We start from the raw sequence: 23,853 nt of genomic DNA on the forward strand, positions 1-23,853 counted from the left end.
GTAGGAGCTGATGCACAGACTTTGGACAATGCCCCGTCTACAGACCTGCACCATCAGGTCCAAGAGTTAACTAAAAGTGTAGCTACGCTAACCAAAACTGTGCAGTCCTTGCAGGTGTATCCCAAAGGAAAGATCCAGCTGGCTTCCAGTCCGGAGGACGTCCCGTGGCGCCGACAGAAGAGGATTCCACCACCCAGAGGGAGGAACAGCAACGCTACGACCAGGACCGACAACCCATCTCCCGCCGCTGCAACCAGCCAGGACATTATGCAAGGTACTGTCATTTAAACGAGCAAAACCTGGGGCAGAGGGCCAACCCCCAGGTGTAAGACCACCAGGCCCATCAAGCTGGCGAGACAAATATGTGGGAGGACGACCAGCCCTACCTATCGTGCTGGACGGCTTTCCAATGAGCGTGTTGCTGGATACAGGGTCCCAGGTGACCACCATCCCCTACATTCTTTTCAAATGGTACTTGCCTGATTCGGACATTTGAGTATTTATGCTAGTAATGGTCAACCCGTACCTCAGGTGGGGTACAAAGCAGTGACCATAAAGGTTGGCAAAGTCGAACTGCCAGCACAAGGACTGATTATTGTCGACATTGATCGCCGAGAAAGTCATCCCATGATAACCTTAGGCGCTAATGTCATTGAAAATTGTCTTGCAGAAATAATTGTCTTGTTACAGCAGGTTGCGGAGACCGCCAGTTCCAGCCAGCAGCGGGTTCTACAAAGAGAGATCAGAGCCCTGATGAAAAGACAACAGGGAGAACTGTCTGGTGGTGAAATTGGCAGTGTCAGGATGAGTGACCCATTGCCTATTGCCATGCCCCCAAGAAGTGAAATGCTGATATGGTGCCGGGCAGCAATCTGTCTCCGGGGTAGAGATTACCAGGCCCTGGTAGAGCCCGTCTACTCTGACAGTAGGCCCACCATTTTGACAGCCAGGGGGGTGGTTGATGTCCGCCAAGGGAGAGTGCCAGTCCGCATCCTGAACATTGGGGAAAAAGAAGTTCACTTGTCCCGGTATGCCAACCGAGCCAAGCTATTTACCGTCAAGCAAAATGCTATAAAAACAGTGGAACCCTTACCTCCATCCAACCAGGCGGAGGGTAATGGCTCCGAGGGACAGATGGAGGACTGGTGTCAGAAGCTGCATGTGGGCACTGACTCCACCCCTCAACACCAAAAACAAGGAGTATACCGGGTGGTACAAGAGTATGAAAGGGTCTTCAGTAAACACCCACTCGACTTTGGGCAGGTAAAGGGGGTTCAACACCATATCCCCACGGGAGACAATCCACCCATTAAAGAAAGGTACCGGCCTGTACCGCCAGCACACTACCAAAATGCCAAAGGGATGTTGCGAGAGATGAAGGAGGCTGGGGTAATAAGAGACAGTTGTAGCCCCTGGGCAGCTCCATTAGTTCTTGTAAAGAAAAAGGATGGCACAGTGAGAATGTGTGTAGACTACAGGCAAATTAACCGCATAACACATAAAGATGCATACCCGCTACCCAGGATAGAGGAGTCACTAGCTGCGTTAAAATCTGCTAATTATTTCTCTACTTTGGATCTTACTAGTGGGTATTGGCAGGTTCCTGTAGCAGAGGCGGATAAGGAGAAGACCGCATTCACCACCCCGATGGGCCTCAGCGAGTTCACCTGCATGCCATTCGGGCTCTGCAACGCCCCAGGAACCTTCCAGCGGTTGATGGAGTGCGGTCTAGGGCATAAGAATTTCGAGACAGTCCTGCTGTACCTGGATGATGTCATAGTATACTCCAAGACATATGAGGATCATCTGAAGCACCTGGCGGAAGTGTTTGAAGCCCTGGCTGGCTTTGGTCTGAAGGTGAAGCCGTCTAAGTGCCACCTGCTGAAGCCCAAAGTACAGTACTTAGGACATGTGGTAAGCGCTGACGGTGTAGCACCAGACCCCGATAAGATCACCGTAATCAAGGACTGGCCGAAACCTTCCACCATCAAAGAAGTGCGGCAGTTCCTCGGGTTGGTAGGCTACTACCGAAGGTTTATACCAGGCTTCGCCAAGATGGCGGCACCCATGCAGGACCTCCTGATAAGCCAGTCCAGGAAGGCCAAGAACCAGAAACCACCATTCAAATGGGGCAAGCTGGAAGATGAGTCCTTCACAAGGTTGAAGATGACCCCAACAGGAGACGAGGTCCTGGCCTACCCTGATTATGGCCAACCCTTCATCCTTCACACGGACGCGAGCAACGTGGGACTAGGAGCGGTGCTGTCCCAGATCCAGCAAGGCAGAGAAAGGGTGATAGCCTACGCCAGCAGGAAGCTCCGGCCCACAGAAAGAAACACAGAGAACTACAGCTCCTTCAAGTTGGAGTTCCTTGCCATCTTCTGGGCTGTGACTGAGCGCTACAAACATTATCTCGCCTCTTCCAAATTGACTGTGTACACGGATAATAACCCGCTGACACACCTGGACACTGCAAAACTTGGTGCCCTGGAACAAAGATGGATGGCCCGACTGTCTAATTACGAATTCACCATCAAGTACCGGGCTGGGCACAAGAATGCAAACGCAGACGCGCTGTCCAGAATTCCTAACTTGCCAGACGAGGGAGAAGACCCAGAGGAGCTGGAAGAGATAGAAATCCCCGCGTTCCATCGCCATGGGATAAAGCAGTGCTCCCATTGTGTGAAGAACAGGTGCTCTGCCCAACAGAGAAGCCACGTTCAATCCATTGCCCCACTATGGATGGGCAGAAACACAAGACAGTGACCCGGCTGTTTGCCTAGTCAAAGAGTTGCTAACACAAGCTGACTCATACCCTGATTCAGATGCTCCAGAAGAGACCAAACAGCTGTGGAAAGAAAAGAGCAAGCTGTTCATCTATGAAGGGAAGCTGTGTCGAAGAACTGTCAACTCCCGGACACATGAGCTGGTCTGGCAGGTGGTAGTCCCGAGGCGAGATGCGTCTATGGTCCTGGAAGCGTACCACGATGGAGCGGGACATTTTGGATGGAAGAAGCTGGAAGTCCTGCTACGTGAACGGTTCAATTGGGTTGGCATGAGGAAAGCAGTCGAGAGGTGGTGTCGAGAATGCGGACCATGCAACCTGAGAAGAAAAGACCGTGACAGCCAGAGGGCTCCCCTGCAGCCCATCATCACCAAGCAGCCACTCGAACTGGTAGCCCTGGACCATGTGAAGCTATCCCCGAGCAGGTCAGGCTAAGTCTACGCTCTCACCATCGTAGACCACTACTCCCGGTTCCTGGTAGTAGTGAGAGTCAAGGACCAAACGGCTCAGACAGCAGCCAGAGCTTTCCAACAGCACTTCTGCCGCCCGCATGGTTACTCAGAACGTGTGCTAACTGACCAAGGTCCAGCCTTCGAAGCAGATGTATTCCAGGAATTCTGCAACCTGTACGGCTGCAAGAAGATCCGTACAACGCCTTATTATCCCCAGACCAACGGGATGTGTGAGAAGATGAATCAGGTGGTGATAGACCTACTGAAGACGTTGCCCCTGGAGGAACGAAGCCTGTGGCCAGAAAAGTTGCCAGACCTGGTGGATCTCTCTAATCAAATTCCAGTGAATTCCACCAACTGCACACCTGCTTACCTGATGAGAGCAAGACCTGGTAAGCTGCCCATCGATCTGGATATGGGAGTTCTGACACGAGAGGACGCCTCACCAGATGCGGATTGAGATACTGAGCGGAAACTACAATACCGTAAGGTACAGGAAAGTGTTGAAAGAAGTCTGTCCCAAGCAAGAGAAAGGCAAGAGAGGACTTACAATCAACATTCACCAGCTGCCCCCTTGTCACCTGGAAAGCAAGTCCTAAAGAGAAAAAGGCGGCTCCATAAATTGGATGACCAGTGGGAAAAAGAGCCGTATACCATTCTACCATCAAGTCATGATAACACCAAGGTGTACCTCATAAGTAAGGATGGAGGAGAAACGACAGCAACAGTTTCCAGAGACCACCTGAAGAAATGTCCTGAGCAACTACAGCATGCTGAAGAAGGCCAAGATATCCCTCAACCCGCAGAGGAAGTGGAAGGAATGGTCAGCACAGTACTCTGAGAATTTCCCCGGTCATGGACGGAAGTGAATAATGCCATTGTTGTGCCAGTCCTTACATTTCTCCAACCAGCCCCTCAGGGAGCTGTAGAACTCCCAGTAGAGTTGGAAGAACCATTGGCCCCAGAGACAGAAGATTCCTCATCGGCAGACCAGGAGAATCTACCCTCTGCTAGTAGCGAATCTGTCGTAGCCACAGTAAGCCAAAGGATCCATGGGGAGCTGCCCAACCTACCAGAGACACCTCCAAACACCTGTAGTGTGGTGAACATTGAACCCACCACACCAGGGGTAAATACAGGGGACCAAGGTAGAACACAGATAGACAGTGTGTTACGTAGATCTACCAGAAGCACCAGAGGTCAAATCCCTGCTCGCTGGAGGATTTAGATGTAACCCATAACTGTAGTATTGCAAATGTTGAAATGTTTTATATGTGGGTACTGATTATGTTTTTCCAGTTACCCGACAGGGTTCAAAGACTTTCAGGTTATGGACAGTGAGTAACCAAAAACTTGCCCTGTAAATAGTTGCACCTATAAAGTGCCCCCCTTGCAACAGACCACGGAACAAAAACCTGTCTGGTGTGGCCCCACTTGTGGTCCAACGGGACTGCCTAAACCTTGCAGCCACGCCCAAGGCCAACTTTGGGGTTTGTTTTGGACAGGTCCCCCATTCTACAACTGTACCTTGTTTGGGTGAAATGGAGACTTGGTTACGGATGATACCGTGATCTATAAGGACTGCAATGCCTGTAAATATGTTCATGTATTGTTATTGCTATTGTTTATTGTTATCTGTTATATTTTTGCAAAATATGCTCAGTCCCAGAGTATTGAAATTTACGAGGGGGGAATGTGGCACCCCAGAGGGTCTGGTTGCCACAGTGGTAGTAATACCATGTCTGGGAGCAAAGCAGGAGTTTCCTGGTCAGGAACACATTACATGCAACACCTCCTGCCCCAGACCAGAAAGGGGAGGATCCTGCCCTTTATAACTGGATCTGGAGGCGGGGTTAGGGAGTCTGAGTCTAGAGTTCAGTGTGTGGAGTCAAGTAGGACACGAAGGAGTAAAGAGCCAGGGACTGGAGCTGGAGTTAGCTCGTCCTGGATAGTATCCACAGAGGACCGGAGTCCGAGGCTGTGGGCATTGCATACCCAGCAGCAGATACCTCAGGGCAGGAGATTGCAGGTCTCCTGGCCCAACAGAAGCCCGGAGGCTCAGCCACACGAAAAGACCCGTACCGCCACAGAGGAGTGAGGAATACACAAGGCCCGAGTCACCAGCCATACGGGTGAGCGCAGCATGTTACACTCAGGGACGTGGGCTACAACACGACTATAAGCGGGATAGCCCAAAAAGTATAGTCTGAACGGCAGGCCTACAACTTCACCTGGCCAGGAGGACTCTAGGATTGTTCCCAGACTGATCAGGCCCTCATCACTAGCCGGTACTCCCGTTGGGGCCCATATAATTGCCAACAGTAAAGACCCTGGGACTGCACTGCAAAGACTCCGTGTTGTCATTACTGATACCTTGCACTACCACCACCATCATCCATACACGCTGCCCTGAAGCTCCACTCTTCCTGTGGGGAGTTACATCACCTTGCTGCACATACCACCAGCTTCAGCGGACTGCTTCGCAGCGGCGGTTCCCAATAACCGCATTCCACAGGTGGCGTAGTCGGACTATACATAACAGATATACAGAAACTACCCTTAGATTGACCACCTGCGTCACGGACCGGGTCACCGCCACGGTGACTACAACCCCCAGCATCTACAGGCTCTGGGTACCCCACGGCCCAGGGGGCGCATCACCGGCTGTTCATCTATAGAGAGAAGCTGTGCCGGAGGTACGTCAACCCTAAAACCCATGAGATGGTATGGCAGATCGTAGTGCCCAAGACAGACATCCAGATGGTGTTGGAAGCCTACCACGATCAGGCGGGGCACTTTGGCTGGAAGAAGATAGAAACCCTGCTGAAGTGTTGGTTTTATTGGGTAGGAATGCGCAGTTCCATTGAGAGGTGGTGCTGGAATTGTGGACCCTGTAGCCTCAGAAGAAATGACTACAGCAGCCAGAAGGCACCCCTGCAACCCATCAAGACAACTCGACCTTTGGAGATCGTGGCCATGGATCATGTCAAGCTGTCACCCAGCAGGTTAGGATATTCCTATGCCCTGACCATGGTGGATCACTACTCTCGGTTCCTGGTGGTCGCCCCCGTCAAGGATCTAACGGCAGAAACTGCGGCGAAGACGTTTCAGGCGTACTTCTGCAGGCCCCATGGAAACCCGGAGCAGGTGCTGACGGATCAAGGCCCAGCCTTCGAGGCTGAATTGTTCAAGGAGTTCTGCCATGTGTACGGGTGTAAAAAGATCCGGACCACACCGTACCACCCCCAAACCAACGGTCTCTGTGAAAAGATGAAGAACATCGTCATCGACCTGCTGAAGACCTTACCACTAGAGGAGAGAAATCAGTGGCCAGACGTACTACTTGACCTGGTAGATCTGTACAACTACATACCTGTGAGTTCCACCAATTGTACTCCAGCATATCTCATGCGAGCCAGACCCGGGAAGTTGCCCATGGACCTGGAGCTAGGTGTAGTGGAACCAGAAGCAGATATGTCCACTGAGGACTGGGACACGACCAGACAGGAGCAGTACAGAAGAGTACAGGCCTGTGTCGAAGACAGTCTCACTCATGTGAGGGACAAGCAGGAAGCAAACTACAATAAAAGTGCGCCCACAGAACCCTTCACACCAGGAGAAGTGGTGTTAAAAAGAAAAAGCAGAAACCACAAACTTGATGACCAGTGGGAAAGAGAACCCTACACTGTGTTAAATTCAAGATTTGGTAACAGGAAGACCTGTCTAATTACTAAGGACGGAGGAAGAACGACTGCAATGCTATCTAGAGACCATCTGAAGTTGTGTCCAGACCTGCTAAAGCCCCAAGAAGTGCCTCTCACCGTACTGGAGGAGCCTAAAGAAGCAGTACTCCATACTGACTTAGGAGATTTCCCGGCAGATTGGCCTCAACTAGGAGGAGCAGTAATACCTGTGATCCACTTCTTTCAACAGGCAGAAGACCCTCCATAGCAAGTAGAGCCTGTAAGTGCTTCAGAAGAGCCTGCTCAAGAAGAATCCCCGGTTGGAGCAGAGCAAGAAGGCCCAGCCAATGGTATACTTGCCAGTCCCTTAGAGAGGTTAAGGCAACCCTGCAGTTCCCCAGCACTTAGAACTGACAGAATGGGAGGTAGTGCAAATACTAGTGCCTCACGCATCCCAGTACCACGTAGGTCGACACGTAGCACACGAGGTCAGACCCCTGTCAGATACAGAAAGTAAAGAAGGAAACTCTGACAGTGTAAATAGTGCCCCTGGGGTATTATGTTGTGTATTTTCATGTATGTATTTATTAACTTGTGTTTTGCTTTATAATGGACAATTTAAGTGAAATGGACACTTTTCCTGGTTGCCTTTAGTTACCCGTAAGGGTACATACAGAACTTAGTGGCTGAGGAGTATGTGCAGCCCAAAAACTGATTCTTGTAAATAATTGCACTCCCTGGAGTGCCCCTTTATGTGAACTCAGAAGAAAAACCTGTCTGGAGTGGCACTAACGGAGGTCCAACTCAGGATCGCCATGCCCTGCAGCCACCCCAGGGCCTATGTTGAGGGTTTGGGACAGGTCCCTCAAGCTATCAAATACTATGCCCTGTGAGATGGACATTCTGTCAGGGAACCTCACCAAAAGAGACTTGAATTCTGAGGTTGCTTATTGTACATATGTCTATTTATTATTTATAATGTTTATTATGTAACGTTCAAGCAAGTGCCTCCCATAAAGGGAAGATTGTTATTATTGTTGTTATAAAAAGTACTTCAGTCCGGGAGTACTGAGCTTTGCTAGGGGGGAATGTGGCACCCTGCTGTGCATTGGTGCCACAGATTCTAGAGGGGTGCATGAACAGATTCCTCCACAAGAGGCCCTCATAGCATACACACACCTCCACCTTCCACCTCAGACCACCAGAGGGAGCCGTTAGGGATATAAAAAGGAAAGGTGGAGCTAGGCAGCCAGTCTGGAGAACAGTTTCCTCTGGGACAGCGCTAGTTCCAGTCTGTGAGGATCCAGTCTGTAGAAGGAAGCCTGTTGAGAGGAGCTCCTGCAGTAGCCATTCTGCAGTGGAGCACAGTCCAGACTTATTGAGCTCAGGTAGTGAGCCCAAGGTGTGCCGACGCCATAAGAGCGGTGAAAAGTAGCGAGGCCTACAGGCAGTGTGAAGCCTAGTGAGGGCCCCAAGCAGGCCGAAGGCAAGTGGAGTAAGCGAGCTACATAGGGGGCAGAGGAGCTTAGCCATCTCACCCCACAAGAATTTACCAGACACCGGGTCCGTGGCTGCAAGGATCTCTAGGACCAGCAGAAACAACTGGGATCCCTGGCGAACTACATGTCCCAGGAATACCAAAAGCTGACCGTAATACCAGGGTCAGGAGTCACTGAGGCCCAAGAAACCAGGGAGTGTGAACTCCAACAGAAGGCCCTACCACCAGGTCAGCAGGTGCAAGACAGAGACCAAGTTAGGCCTAGCTTCAGGCAGGTCATAAACTTACTAGGAAAAGGCAAGAAACAGGAGGCCCCACACCCGCTCACTGGGGAGAGTCCTGAAATGCACCCTTCACCCTACAGTACCCCGGATCGTGCCTGAAAACACCACCAGTAAAGGTACTGAAGTGAACTGTCGTGTGTGTGCCTATTCTTCCTTTGACCCGGCTGGGTCCCCTCTGTCCTGCATCCCTTCTCCTACGCTGCCCTGAGGCCCCGCTCCACCTATGGGGAGCAGAACCAACTAAGCTGCCCGACCACCGGCCTCAGAGGACTGTAGCAGCGCTGGTGAGTCTCACCAGACACCACAGGTGGCGTCACAAACTTTCCCCTTTTCCCATACACCTTTCCCCCAATTCCTTGCTTTTTTTTACGGCCACCGCGGCATCCCCCAAAACTAACAGCAAGGCCAGGGCGCCGAGTCTCCATCCCTTGGGGGCGTCACAAATGTTCATCACAATTTTCAGATTTTTAAAATAATTAGAAAACCATGTGTCATTTCCTTTACACTTCATAAATACTTGCTATTTTATGTTGGTATATCACATATAATCCCAATCAAATACATTTAGGTTTGTGGTTGAAATCTGAAAAAATGTGGAAAGGTTTGACTAGCCCAGGGGAAGGGGATGGGGATAAGTCGGTACCCGGGCCTTTACATCGCCTTGGTGATGTCGCGGTGGTCGGCTCCCGGGACCGTACTCTGGGGTCACTCTTTAAAAGCGTGGATATTTGTTTATTTTATAAAAGTTCGTGACGCCACTTGTGGTTTCTGGTGAGAATCACCAGCGCTGCGGCAGCCCACTGAGGCCGGTGATAAGGCAGCTCGATGGTATAGCTCCCCACAGGTGGAGCTTGGCCTCAGGGCAGCGTATGGAGAGGGAGATGCAGGACAGGCGAGACTCAGCAGTGTCAGAGCAAGATCGGGGACGGACACGATAGTCACTTCAGTACCTTTTACTGATGGAAAATCAGGCACATCCCGGAGCACTGTAGGGTGAAGGGTGCATATCAGGATCCTCCCCAATGAGCAGGTGTAGGGCCTCCTGTTTCTTGCCTCTGCATAGTAAGTTTTTGACCTGCCTGGAGCTAGGCCTAACTTTGTCTCTGCCCTGCGCTGGCTGACCTTGTAGTAGGGCCTTTTCTCGGAGTACACGCTCCTCAGCTTGTGGGGCCTATGAGTCTCCTGGTTCTGTTACGTATCAGCACTTTAGCGGTCCTGGGACTTGTAGTTCTCCAGGGATTCCGGTTATACCTTACTGGGTCGTAGAGATCCCGGCAAGCTTCGGACCCGGTGTCCGGTAAATTATTCGGGGTGAGCTAGGTAAGCTCCTCTGCCCCCTATGTACTAACTCTACACTCGCCTTCGGCCTACTCGGGCCCTCACTAGGCTACTCAGACTAACGGCAGCTTGCCGCGCTTCACCGATCTTATGGTGCCGGCACACCTAAAGCTCACTATTCTGAGCTACAACTGAGTCTGGACTATGCTCCACTGCAGACTGACCTCTCTCAGGATTCTCTTACTGCAGAAACTCTCTCAACAGACTGACTGAGCTCGACTCTGTATTCAGATGTGTATTAGCTGAACTGTCCAGAGGAACTGAACTGCCTGGCTCCACCTTCCCTATTTATATCCCTAACGGGCTCCCCCTGCTGGTCTGAGGTGGAAGGTGGAGATGTGTGAATGTTTATGGGGGCCTCTTGTGGAGGAATCCATCAATGCACTCTTCTAGAATCTGTGATACCAAGCGCAGCTGGGCGTCACAGGTTCACTGGGTATGAATACTTTTTCAAGGCACTGTATATCGGTGACCAGATGTTTTGGGTGACACACAGAATAGCATTGTGGGGTGCATTTGGTTCTCCAGGTCACAGGTTGTGTTCATCTCATTTAAAAAGAAGATAATCATTAGATAATACTAGTCGGTAGAAAGGAACTAGTTGGTAATTGGCAACACATCAACACAGTTATTATGTCATTAATTGCAGTGGAGGAGTGTGGTTTGGGATGTAAACCCCTATAAAAAAACTGTGTCAGATCAGGCAAATTAGAATATATTTGTCATTCGCATCAGTGATTTCTATGAATGGATGCGATTGCTTAACCAAGACTGTGGCGACTGTGGTGCCTCTGGCTAATGATCAATGTGAAATGATATGACCACCCAAATCAGTGTTTTCTTAGTAGAAGGAGACTGTCCCTAGATATGGGTGTCTCTTAGAGACCTAATAAATTGACAACTTGGCTTTGCAGATACAGTTGAAACCAGAAGTTTCCATACAGTACACTATATAAAAAGACACATATGCAGGTTTTTCTCAATATCTGACATGAAATCAGAATAAACATTTCCCGTTTTAGATCAATTAGGATTACCAAAATTTTTAATATTTGCCAAATGTCAGAATAATGAGAGAGAGAGAGAATGTTTTAAGGCATTTTTATTACTTACTACAAAGTCAAAAGTTTACATATACTAAGATTACAATGCCTTTAAACACTTCTGGATTGCCCATATGGTGATGTCATGTGTTTGGAAGATTCTGATTTTTTTGGCAACATCTGAGTTAATCAGAGACACGCCTGTGTCTTCTTTTCTCATGATGCCATTTATTTTGTGAAGTGCACCAGTCCCTCCTGCAGCAAAACAACCCTACAACATGATGCTGCCACCCTGATGTTTTACAGCTGGGATGGTGTTCTTATTTAGAAGGTGTGTATAAGGCTGCGTGCACACGATCCGTTTTTCATGCGTTTATGCTGCGGAATTTCCACAGCGGAAATGCATCAAAAACGCATGGTAATCCGCACCCCATGGTCCCCAATGGCATTCCGCAATGTCAATGCACATGCTGCGGATTTTTCCGCAGCGTTTCTGCAGCGCAAATAAATCCGCAGCATGTTCATTAATTTTGCGGAAGCGCAGCGGAAGCGCCGCCATTGACTTGCATTGAGACGCATAATATCCGCGTCTGTACATTTGTACAAGCAGATAACATGCGTCTCAATGTGCGGATGGTACCCAGTTCTGGAGGAGAGGAGACTCTCCTCCAGACCTGGGTACCATTGTACCTGTAAAAAAAAGAATAAAATAAAAAATAAAGTTTATATTCACCTGTCCGGCGGCTTCTCTCTGCTTGACGGCAGCGCTTCTCCTTCCAGGACCTGAGATGATGTTGTGTCATGTGACCGCAGGCTGTCTCGCGATGTGCCGGCAACCCGGAAGAAGCCAGGACGAGCGCGGCAGCACACGCGGCGGGGGATCGGGGGTAAGTATAGCTTTATTTTTTTTACGGTCACACTGTATAAATCCATGCCGTTTGCATGGATTTATACAGTGTGACCTAGTTGTCAAGCACTTTCCAAGTGATGCTATCGCCTTGTCAGTCTGCATACGGAAACACATGCGTTAACGCATATGGATACGCATGTGCATCCGCATGTATTCTGCAGGAAAAACGCATGCACAATCTGCATGCGTTTTTCTGCCAGGGAGATGCAGAAATGCTGCAGAAATTTTCTGCTTCATTTCTGCATCGTGGGCACTTAGCCTAGCAGTTTACACTTTCAACATGTCAAATAATTGTGATCACCTAGGTCTGCTGCCTCTTGAATCTGATGAAGGAGAACAGCAGTAACCATTTCATAACAAAACGCCTGGGTCAGTCCGTTCTGTATATTGCCCTGGATTGTGTTTTTAAAGGTGCCATTTGTATGGCACCGGTAATTCCACTAGTGTAAAACCAAAATGCTGCAAAGGTCACTGATATAAAAATGTTACATTCTGGTCTGAAACTGCCCCAACTGCAACCTCTTTCATCAGGCGTCACCACTCTTACACTGTGGATGGCACTGTTGACGCAAGTGTAGTGCATGCATCCAAGCATATTAGTGAGGCTGGGGCTGGTGGTGATGTCCAGCTGAAGAGTCTGTGGACCCGGTTCATCAAAGCTAAGCTAAGTGGCTAGCTCCAAGAGTGTTTGTGAGAGCCCTTTTAAAAGTTGCAAAAACTCCATGAACCGTCCCCTGTAACAACTTTTTCTAACTTTGGAAAACCAGAATTGGTTACCTCCATATAATAAAATGTTGAATTCACAGTTTCACTGCCAGTCAAGAGCTCATGTACTATGGTATCTAATTAATACTTTTGAGATATGCTCTGGCAGTTTTAAACAGGAGCTGAAAAGGAGCTTAATGTTTTCATATTTTAGCAAAAAATTTTTTTTTCTAAAAACTACTTTAATCATGCCTTAGACTAAGTCCACTGCCCACAGCCCTGCTCACCGCAGCTGTCCTCCTCAGCCCCTCAGCTTCCTACCTCTTCTCCTTGCCCACAGCCCTGCTCACCGCAGCTGTCCTCCTCAGCCCCTCAGCTTCCTACCTCTTCTCCTTGCCCACAGCCCTGCTCACCGCAGCTGTCCTCCTCAGCCCCTCAGCTTCCTACCTCTTCTCCTTGCCCACAGCCCTGCTCACCGCAGCTGTCCTCCTCAGCCCCTCAGCTTCCTACCTCTTCTCCTTGCCCACAGCCCTGCTCACCGCAGCTGTCCTCCTCAGCCCCTTAGCTTCCTACCTCTTCTCCTTGCCCACAGCCCTGCTCACCGCAGCTGTCCTCCTCAGCCCCTCAGCTACCTACCTCTTCTCCTTGCCAACACCCCTGCTCACCGCAGCTGTCCTCCTCAGCCCCTCAGATTCCTACCTCTTCTCCTTTTTTTTTTTGCATTCTTATTCTTTTTTTTAACTAACTTGGTCACACTATATAAAATCCATGCCGGTTGCAAGGATTTATATAGTGTGACCAAGTTGTCAAGCACTTTTCCAAGTGATGCTAAAATCGCTTGGAAAAGCGCTTGATAACCCGCATGCAGAAATGCTGCAAAAAACGCTCGACAAACGCTTCTACCTGGCTGGAAAAACACATGAAAAAACCGCATGCGTTTTTCCTGCAGGGAGAAGCGTAAAAAATCTGCAGCATTTCTGCATCGTGGGCACATAGCCTCATAAACCCCTTGATTGCTGTAGGGATAGTAGGTGATAGGCGGGTGGTTTGTAATTAATGTTTGTATGCTTTTAGGCAAGTGGGTGGGAAGTATAATTAGGTTATTGGTGGGGTTAATTGTATATCCGTATTGTGTGCTATTGTTAATATTATTGTGTACTATGGAAATTGGTAGTATATTAACTGTAGACTTGTGTGTAATAAATGTATTTTATTGATACACGGTTTCGTCTCAGTTAGTCGCCGTTAGTATCGCATATAGCAAAGGAATCAGAGTAGTAACAGGTGAGGTATTAGCCGGATACCGATTATTAATAGTCAAGCCTGACATTAATAATTAATATACGGAACACCACCCTGTAACATATGGGCAGATATTATGGCGCCTATACTTACCCCCAGCTCATAGGTGGATCTGCCGGCTCTGCCATCCTCAGGGTCTTAATGAAATGTACTTTTTATGACTGCGGCTCTCATTTTACACTTACATCTGGAGGATGTGCAAGTCCACTAGCTGTAAGCACTTGTGTTCTCCATAGGCCAAATTTTCCCTGTTTAAAAGGGAAAAAAAAAAAAATCCGGCCTCCTGCCACCCCTTAATAGCCGGCCATCTCTCACCTTTTTCCCCACTCCTATGACAACACTGTCATAAGTATGAGGAAATCCAACTGCCGGTAATGGTAGATTTATCATAGGCAAGTGCAAGATGTTGTTAAAAAAAAAAAATCCGGCCTCCTGCCACCCCTTAATAGCCGGCCATCACGCACCTCAGTATTTCATCATTGCCCAAGACAGCACCAAAAATTGGAGCTAAAATGAGCAGGAGGAAATCCTATTACCGGTCAGTGAAAAATATTTGGCACATGCCTATGATTGGAATAAAATGCAGATATTAGTAACATTGTAACGTAGGTTGAAGAAAGACCTCGGTCCATCAAGTTCAACTTTCCTCCCCCACTGGTACTCCGTACACTAACACTACACTAACTTACTAACTAACTGGCACTAGGCCTCACAAATGTATTATTATTATTATTATTATTATTATTATTATTATTATTACCATTTTTATCATTGCTGCACTATAACAATTAAGAATGTACCCATTTATAATTTAATTTTTTAAATTAATTTTATATTTTGTATTACTCTTGTGATTCTAATAATGGTATTACCAGAATCCCTATGCCTAAATCTGTTGATCCAGAAGAAGGCAAAAAACCCAGGACACATTCAGCCAATTTGCATCACAGGGAAAAATTCCTTCTTGACCCCGAGAAAAGGCGATCAGTCCTAGGACCCTGGATCAAACCTAATTATGTTATTACTAGTTATATATTTAATATTACACTACTTATTGTACTACTGCAGTTATTAATTAATTTGTTTTTATTTTTATAAATGTGACTATTTGATATCGTTACTATTATTAACATCCTGCTATCTTATTACAGTATTATTCTAACTTTCCTATCACTACTAATACTACCCTATGCCTACATTGTTGATCCAGAAGAAGGCAAAAACCCCAGGAGACCTTCAGCCAATTTGTGTCACTGGGGAAAAATTCCTTCTTAACCGAGAAAAGGCGATCAGTCCTGGAACCCTGGATCAAACCTAATTATCATACTAGTTATGTAATTACCGTACTCCTCACCACAGTACCGCCCTCCTCACCACATCTCCACAGTCACTTCCACCTCCTACCCACGATCTATCCCAAACTCTCGTAACCCTTCTAACCTTATACCCATCCGCCCAGCCCCCGCTTCCCCAGTCCCCCTAACAGGAGCTCTATGGAACGCTCGCTCTCTCTGCAACAAACTTTCCTACATTCACGATCTCTTCATCACTAACAAGCTTTCCTTCCTCGGCATCACTGAAACCTGGCTCACCCCCTCCGACACGGCCTCTCCTGCTGCACTTTCGTACGGCGGATTCCACCTTTCCCATGCCCCCCACCCCACCGGCAAGCACGGTGGAGGAATAGGTTTCCTCCTCTCAGATAACTGCTCCTTCACCCATATCCCTCAACTGCCCTCAATTACTGTCCGCTCTTTTGAAGTGCACTGCGTGCGCATCTACTCCCCCTCCAACCTCCAACTGGCTGTCATCTACCACCCCCCAGGATCAGCCACCACTTTCTTTGACCACTTCACCACTTGGCTACTTCATTTCCTCTCTGTTGACATCCCCACTATCCTCATTGGCGACTTCAACATCCCCATTGACACTTCCCTCTCAGCTGTCTCTAAGCTCCTATCCCTCACTTCCTCCTTCGGTCTTTCCCAGTGGTCTTCCACACCCACCCACAAAGACGGCCACACGCTGGACCTCATCTTCACCCGCCTCTGTTCCCTATCTAACCTCTGTAACTCACCTCTCCCTCTCTCTGACCACAACCTACTTACATTCTCTACCCTCTCCTCTCCAGGGCAACAATCCCCACTCCACAAACTTGCATACCCTCGCAGAAATCTCAAACACCTTGACCTACAGTCACTCTCTGAATCCCTTCTCCCTCTTACAGACATTAGTTCCTTACATGATGCAGATGTTGCTGCCACTTTATACAACACCACAACAGCTGCAGCTCTCGATTCAGTCGCCCCCCTCACACTTACCAAAGCTCGCACAACCAACAGACAACCCTGGCACACCAGCCTAACTAAAGAACTGCGATGGCCCTCCAGGGTTGCTGAGCGTAGATGGAAAAGGTCCCACTTCAATGAGCACTTCATCGCATTTAAACAGTCCCTCACTACCTTCAAGTCCACACTCACTGCAGCACAACAAACATACTTCTCATCTCTCATATCCTCCATGTCTCACAACCCCAAACAACTATTCAACACCTTCAATTCTCTCCTCCCTCAGTGCCTCCTCCCTCTCCTCTTATTTCAGCCGAAGACTTTGCCTCATTCTTCAAGCAGAAGATTGACACCATCAGACAAAGCTTTTGCCTAAAGCCCCCACAGCCCCTCCCCACACCTACTCAACCCTCCTCCTCCAAAACCACATTCTCCACCATTACAGAAGATCAACTTTTCTCTTTACTCTCCAAATCACACCTCACCGCCTGTAAACTTGACCCAATCCCGTCCCACCTCATCCCAAACATTACCACTATCTTCATCCCACCCCTAGCCCACCTCTTCAACCTGTCACTAAAAACTGGTGTCTTCCCCTCATGCTTCAAACATGCCTCAATCACACCAATCCTCAAAAAGCCCTCCCTTGACCCATCCTCTCTGTCTAGCTATCGCCCTATATCACTTATCCCTGAAGCCTCAAAACTACTGGAACAACACGTCAATTCTGAGCTGTCCTCCCACCTCTCCTCCTGCTCCCTCTTCGACAGCCTACAATCTGGTTTCCGACCGCACCATTCTACTGAAACTGCACTGACTAAAGTCACCAATGACCTACTAACCGCCAAATCTATGCGACACTGCTCTGTCCTCCTCCTCCTAGACCTGTCATCTGCCTTCGACACAGTGGACCATTCCCTCTTACTACAAACTCTCCCATCTCTCGGCATCACAGACTTGGCCCTATCCTGGATCTCCGCATACCTAACAGACAGGACATTCAGTATCTCTCACTCACAGATCACCTCCTCATCTCGCCCCCTATCTGTCGGTGTCCCCCAAGGTTCAGTTCTAGGACCCCTGCTCTTCTCCATCTACACCTTAGGCCTGGGACAGCTCATAGAGTCTCATAGCTTTCATTATCACCTCTATGCTGATGACACACAGATCTACCTCTCTGGACCCGATATCACCTCCTTACTAAACAAAATCCCACAATGTCTGTCTGCTATTTCATCCTTCTTCTCTGCTAGATTTCTAAAACTTAACATGGACAAAACAGAATTCATCATCTTTCCGCCAATTCATTCAACCCCCCCAACTGACCTATCCATCATAGTCAATGGCTGCCCACTCTCCCCAGTCCCTCAGGCTTGCTGCCTTGGGGTAACCCTGGACTCTGAACTTTTCTTCAAACCACATATCCAAGCCCTTTCCACTTCCTGCCGACTCCAACTCAAAAATATCTCCCGGATCCGCACATTCCTCAACCATGAATCTGCAAAAACACTAGTGCACGCCCTCATCATCTCCCGCCTCGACTACTGCAACCTCCTGCTCTGTGGCCTCCCCTCTAACACTCTCGCACCCCTCCAATCCATCCTAAACTCTGCTGCCCGACTAATCCACCTGTCCCCCCGCTATTCCCCGGCCTCTCCTCTGTCAATCTCTTCACTGGCTCCCCATTGCCCAGAGACTCCAGTTCAAAACCCTAACCATGACATACAAAGCCATTCACAACCTGTCTCCTCCATATATCTCTGACCTAGTCTCTCGCTACATACCTGCACTCAACCTCCGATCCTCACAAGATCTCCTTCTTTACTCCCCTCTAATCTCCTCCTCCCACAATCGCATACAAGATTTCTCCCGTGCTTCCCCCCTACTCTGGAACTCTCTACCCCAACACATCAGATTCTCGTCGACCGTGGAAACCTTCAAAAAGAGCCTGAAGACCCACCTCTTCCGACAAGCCTACAACCTGCAGTAACCACCACTCCACCAATACCGCTGCACGACCAGCTCTACCCTCACCTACTGTATCCTCACCTATCCCTTGTAGACTGTGAGCCCTCACGGGCAGGGTCCTCGCTCCTCCTGTACCAGTCGCCGTCACATTGTGTTCAAGATTATTGTAATAGTTCTTGTATGTATACCCCTTCTTGACATGTAAAGTGCGATGGAATAAATGGCGCTATAATAATAAATAATAATAATACTATTACCGTACTACATGTACTACTATAGTTGTAACATTTTGTCTAATTTAACGGTAACCCTCAATGTTATGTGTATCGAGGAAATCGTCCAGCCCTTTTTTGAAAGCTGTTATAGTGTCTGCCATCACTACTTCTTGTGGTAGGGAATTCCACAGTCCCACTGCTCTGACTGTAAAGAACCCTTTCCTGTTTAGGTGCCTTAAAAAATGGGAATATTCAAAATCAACTTTTAACCCACTTTATTCATTATTTACAGATATAAGAAACATGTAAGAGGTTTTAGTTGCATTAAAAAGCTTTGCAGGTTTTTTTGTTTTGTTTAACTATATAGATGTTCCATGAGAAGGCTCAATGGCTTCTGGAATGGGTACCCCTGGCATGGACTGGAATGACATTGGCATGGGTGTCTTCACGGGACTTTGATGAAATAGTCCTCCATTTGGCGATCTGGGTTTACATATTATGGCGCCTATACTTACATCCAGCTCATAGGTGGATCTGCCGGCTCTGCCATCCTCAGGGTCTTAACAAAATGTACTTTTTAAGACTGCGGCTCTCATTTTACACTTACATCTGGAGGATGTACAAGTCCACTAGCTGTAAGCTCTTGTGTTCTCCATAGGACAAATTTTCCCTATTTAAAAAAAAAAAAAAAATCCGGCCTCCTGCCACCCCTTAATAGCCGGCCATCTCTCACCTTTTTCCCCACTCCTATGACAACACTGTCATAAGTATGAGGAAATCCAACTGCCGGTAATGGTAGATTTATCATAGGCAAGTGCAAGATGTTATTAAAAAAAAAAAAATCCGGCCTCCTGCCACCCCTTAATAGCCGGCCATCACGCACCTCAGTATTTCATCATTGCCCAAGACAGCACCAAAAAATGCAGCTAAAATGAGCAGGAGGAAATCCTATTACCGGTCAGTGAAAAATATTTGGCACATGCCTATGATTGGAATAAAGCGCAGATATTAGTAACATTGTAACGTAGGTTGAAGAAAGACCTCGGTCCATCAAGTTCAACTTTCCTCCCCCAATTGTACTCCGTACACTAACACTACACTGACTTACTAACTAACTGGCACTAGACCGCACAAATGTATTATTATTATTATTATTACCTTTTTTATTATTGCTGCACTATAACAATTAAGAATGTACCCGTTTATAATTTAATTTTTTTAATTAATTTTATGTTTTGTATTACTCTTGTGATTCTAATAATGGTATTACCAGAATCCCTATGCCTAAATCTGTTGATCCTGAAGAAGGCAAAAACCCCAGGACACCTAACGCCAATTTGCATCATGGGGAAAAATTCCTTCTTGACCCCAAGAAAAGGCGATCAGTCCTAGAACCCTGGATCAAACCTAATTATGTTATTACTAGTTATATATTTAATATTACACTACTTATTGTACTACTGCAGTTATTATTTAATTTGTTTTTATTTTTATAAATGTGACTATTTGATATCGTTACTATTATTAACATCCTGCTATCTTATTACAGTATTATTCTAACTTTCCTATCACTAATAATACTGCCCTATGCCTACATTGTTGATCCAGAAGAAGGCAAAAACCCCAGGACACCTTCAGCCAATTTGTGTCACAGGGGAAAAATTCCTTCTTGACCCCGAAAATAGGCGATCAGTCCTGGAACCCTGGATCAAACCTAATTATGATACTAATTATGTAATTACTATTATGGTATTAAATGTACTTCTATAGGTGTAACATTTTGTCTAATTTAACTGTAACCCTCAATGTTATGTGTATCGAGGAAATCATCCGGCCCCTTTTTTGAAAGCTGTTATAGTGTCTGCCATCACTACCTCTTGTGGTAGGGAATTCCACAGTCCCACTGCTCTGACTGTAAAGAACCCTTTCCTGTTTAGGTGCCTTAAAAAATGGGAATATTCAAAATACACTTTTAACCCACTTCATTCTGTTGTTATTTACAGATGTAAGAAAAATGTAAGAGGTTTTAGTTGCATTAAAAAGCTTTGCAGGTTTTTTTGTTTTGTTTAACTATATGTTCCATGAGAAGGCTCAATGGCTTCTGGAATGGGTACCCCTGGCATGGACTGGAATGACATTGGCATGGGTGTCTTCACAGGACTTTGATGAAATAGTCCTCCATTCTTACCCCCAGCTCATAGGTGGATCTGCCGGCTCTGCCATCCTCAGGGTCTTAATGAAATGTACTTTTTAGGACTGCGGCTCTCATTTTACACTTACATCTGGAGGATGTGCAAGTCCACTAGCTGTAAGCTCTTGTGTTCTCAAAAGGCCAAATTTTCCCTATTTAAAAAAAAAAAAAAAAATCCGGCCTCCTGCCACCCCTTAATAGCCGGCCATCTCTCACCTTTTTCCCCACTCCTATGACAACACTGTCATAAGTATGAGGAAATCCAACTGCCGGTAATGGTAGATTTATCATAGGCAAGTGCAAGATGTTGTTAAAAAAAAAAATCCGGCCTCCTGCCACCCCTTAATAGCCGGCCATCACGCACCTCGGTATTTCATCATTGCCCAAGACAGCACCAAAAAATGCAGCTAAAATGAGCAGGAGGAAATCCTATTACCGGTCAGTGAAAAATGTTTGGCACATGCCTATGATTGGAATAAAGCGCAGATATTATGGCGCTTATTCTTACCGCCAGCCCATAGGTGGATCTGCTGGCTCCGTCATTCTCTGTGTCTTCATTCGGGGTCCCTCGACGTCTCCATGGTCACCTTCATTCTTGCAGCGTTTGTTCCAGTGATGTCCAGTCTTCTGATTTTCAGTCTTCCGGAGGCTCAGGTGGGCCGCTCGCTCTGATGACTATAGAGCTGGGGTCTGCTCAAGGGTTTCCAAGTTGACAAATGAAAATCCCTCAAACAATGCCTGGTCCTTTGTTGATATAGGTGCTGTGGCCTCTGCTGCTTCTAGTTTCTCCAGATGGAATGGTTTATGACGACGGGGAGGCTCAGATGGCTATAAAGGAAAAAAGGAATTATAACATTAATATTATGACTTTATATCAGAGTCTCCGTTAAAAACAAGTTGTGTTGATTGAAAACTAGTAAAAGAATAGACACAAAGATTTTAATACTAAGAAACCATATCTGCTCATATACTTACTACAGGGACGTATGGTGGAGGCAGTTTCAGGGCTTCCACAGAGACCCAGTCGATACGCTGAAAAAACCTGTGCTTTCTGATGTTACCGTTGGCTCCTAAGCGACTGGCAGGATCTTTCTGAAGGAGCTAATAAAGATAAAACCAAAATCCATGAATGTAAACTGGAGAGAAAATGATGACTACTATGCAGAGATGAGCAAATCCACTTGATGCAAACTGAATTTGTGTTGAATTTTTGTGAATCTGCTGAACCCGGTGAATTTCAACAATTTGTGATTTGCTTCTTGGGAATCACCTAAAATAATTGCAGCCAATTTTCATACAGTATTACTAAAAATTACATCAGTCAGAGAAGACTTATGGGACCTCTGATGTAAGCCGTCCAGGCTTCACCATAATGCTTTAAGGTGTCACATCACATGTTATAGCACAATCAGGAGGGACTATCATAGCCTGTATGAAAGCCAAAGCAATGAATGTAGGAGTCATTTTGTGGTGAATCTGGATAGGGAGAGCACATCACAGCTTAGCAGTAGAGATTGAGAGAGAAAGACATAAAACAGTAAAAGACTGCACAGATAGTATGTGACAGCACAGCAGTAAAGAACGGTTGAGTACTTGCGATTTTAACATTTTTGGGAAAAAATTGGAACAAGCTGGTTAATTTGAATTTCAAAAGGTTTGCTCATCTCTACAACTATAACATTGTATACATCATAGTACTAATGACTGTTAAGACAACTGACCTGTTTAATGATGTTCCTGATGCCGGAGGATTTATCGTTGAGTGTCTGATGGTAGGCGCACTCATCGGTAACCATTTCTTTTAAGATGACGCCAAAAGAATACCAGTCTACTCCGGCGTTATACTCCTTCCCAGCCAAAATCTACATAAAGAAGAAGAAAATAGATAAAGAGTTGGTCAAAAAGTTCCATATCTTCAGTGTAACAAAGTTCTCAGCATAATAATTGTAAGGGTATGTGCACACGATGCAGAAATGCTCAGGATTTTTTCCTGAGCGTTTCTGTATCTCTCTGGCAGGAAAAAACGCATGCGGATTGTACATGCGGTTTCCTGCCAGGGACATGCGGAAATGAAGCGGTCTTCACTTTCATTTCCGCATGCGGGTTGACAAGCGCTTCCCAAGCGATTTTAGCATCACTTCGAAAGTGCTTGTCAACTTTACACTATATAAATCCATGCAAACAGCATGGATTTATATAGTGTGTGAATGTCAAAAAATAAAAAATAAATCTATACTTTACCCTCTGATGGCCCCCGGTGTCCTGCTTCATCGGTCCCGGCTGCCGGCAGTGAAGACTTTAGGACCTTCTGACGTCAGCGTCACGTGACCTGTCACATGACTCTGACGTCAGCGAAGGTCCTTCATTCAACCGCGAAGTGCCCGGGAAGCCGGCAGGACGCAGCACGGGCCGTCAGAAGGTGAGAATATATATATTTTTTATTTTATTCTTTTTTTTTTAATGGTACCTGGGTCTGGATGAGAGTCCTCTCCTCCACACCCGGGTACCATCCGCACATTAGACCGCATGAAAAGCGCATCAACATATACAGTGATGCGGATTCCATGCGTTCTAATGCAAGTCAATGGCGGCAAAAGAGCAGCGTTTCCGCAAAATTAATTGACATGCTGCGGATTTTTGACCGCAGCGTTTACGCTGCGGAAAAATCCGCATCATGGGCACAGCACATGCGGATTTCCATTGGGGAACATTGCTGCCCTTCTACCATGCGTTTTTCATGCGTTTCCGCGGCGTTTACGCAACTGCAAAAACGCCGCGGAAACGCATGAAAAACGCATCGTGTGAACTCAGCCTAAGACTATGTAATATAGTGAGAGTGGATGATTCCTCTGGTTGTGGCATCACTTGAATATTATGATTACTACACTAATGACTGAAAGGAGCCATGCTGCTCTTCTGAGCTCCAGAACCTTTGTTGGCTGACTTGTAACTCTTTGGGTCTCTAATGCTGGCAAAACATATAGCATGATCATGTATTGTGGCCGGACTCACAGATTCCGGAGAGATCATCTATTGTGTATGGAGACATCCCAATTCAGCTCAAACACTGGATGCTGAATTTCAGTGCCCGATCCTTTGTGTCTGGCATGGTCATACTCCCCCCTCCCATTCAGAACGCATGTACACTCAGCTGAGGCAAGCTGCCTATCTAATGTGTATGGCATGCCAGA

Source organism: Phyllobates terribilis, unplaced genomic scaffold, assembly GCF_046119375.1.
Source record: "Phyllobates terribilis strain yellow unplaced genomic scaffold, ASM4611937v1 Scaffold_92__1_contigs__length_6168646, whole genome shotgun sequence".
Taxonomy (NCBI): domain Eukaryota; kingdom Metazoa; phylum Chordata; class Amphibia; order Anura; family Dendrobatidae; genus Phyllobates; species Phyllobates terribilis.